General features: G+C 34.7%; 1 non-coding gene across 1 annotated transcript; it reads left to right on the forward strand.

The window, feature by feature from the left end:
• The first annotated feature begins 252 nt into the window (after nucleotides 1-252).
• Nucleotides 253-359, forward strand: LOC116155862 (U6 spliceosomal RNA). The gene has a single exon (XR_004139761.1). It is a non-coding gene; the product is annotated as a U6 spliceosomal RNA (small nuclear RNA).
• Nucleotides 360-1471: the final 1112 nt, after the last annotated feature.

Below are 1471 nucleotides of genomic sequence, written 5' to 3' on the forward strand. Positions count from 1 at the left end.
ACTGGACCACTATCTTACACTATACACAAAAATTAACTCAAAATGAATAAAGACTTAAAAATAAGACCTGAAACCACAAAACTCCTAGAAGAAAACATAGGCAGTAAACTCCTTGACATCAGTCTTGGTGAGGAATTTTTGGGAATGACTCCAGAAACAAAGGCAACAAAAATAAATAGGTGGGACTGCATAAAACTAAAAACCTTCTGCACAGCAAAGGAAACCATCACAAAAATTAAAAGGGAATACACTGTGCTCACTTTGGAAGCACATACACTAAAACTGAAACAATACAGAGAAACTTAGCATGGCCTCTGCACAAGGATGACACACAAATCCATGAAGCAGTCCATATTTTTCTGACATAAATCTTATCAATGTTCTCCTAGCGCAGGCTACCAAGGCAATAGAAATAAAAGCCAAAATAAGCAAATGGGACCTTATAAACTTCTGCACAGCAAAGCAACTAGAAATAAAATGAAAAGACAACCTACAGAATGAGAGAAAATATTTGCAAACAACGTGATTGACAAGGGCTTACTTTCCAGAATATACAAACAGCTCATACAACTCGATAATCGAAACAACAACCCAACCCAAAAATGAGCAGAATATCTAAACAAGCAATTCTCCAATGAAGACATACAAATGGCCAATAGCACATGAAAAAATGTTCAGTATTGTGAATTATCAGAGAAATGCAAAACAAAATTATAATGAGGTATCAAGTCACACTGGTCAGAATGGCCATCATTAAAAAGTCCACAAACAATATGTGCTGGAGAGGGTATGAGAAAAGGAAATTCTCCTACACTGCTGGTGAGAATGTAGTTTGGTGCAGACATTATGGAAAACAGTATGGTGATTCCTTAAAAAACTGAAAATAGACTTATGCCCAGAGTGGGTTCCTAGTATATCCATGTATATCCAGAAGAAACTCTAATTCAAAAAGATACATGCACCTCAATGTTCATACTAGCACTATTTACAATAGCCAAGACATGGAAACAACCTAAATGTCCATCGACAGATGAATGGATAAAGAAGTCGTGGTATATTTATATGATGGAATACTACTCAGCCATAAAAAAGAATAAAATAATGCCATTTGCAACAACATGGATGGACCTGGAGATTGTCATTCTAAGTGAAGTAAGCCAGAAAGAGAAAGAAAAATGCCATATATTACTTATATGTGGAATCTTAAAAAATGACACCATGAACTTATAGAAAACAAATTTATGTTTATCTGGGGGGAAGAGTACGGTGGAGCAATAAATTGGGAGCGTGGGATTTGCAGATACTATCTACTGTAAATAAAATAGGTACACAGCAAGGTCCTGTGGTATAACACAGGGAACTATATTCAGTATCTTTTAACAGCCTATAGTGAAAAAGAATACAAAAAGGAATATATATATATATATATATATATATATATAACTGAATCACTAATTCTGTACACCAGAAA

Source organism: Camelus dromedarius, chromosome 2 (assembly GCF_036321535.1).
Source record: "Camelus dromedarius isolate mCamDro1 chromosome 2, mCamDro1.pat, whole genome shotgun sequence".
In the NCBI taxonomy this organism is placed as follows: Eukaryota; Metazoa; Chordata; class Mammalia; order Artiodactyla; family Camelidae; genus Camelus; species Camelus dromedarius.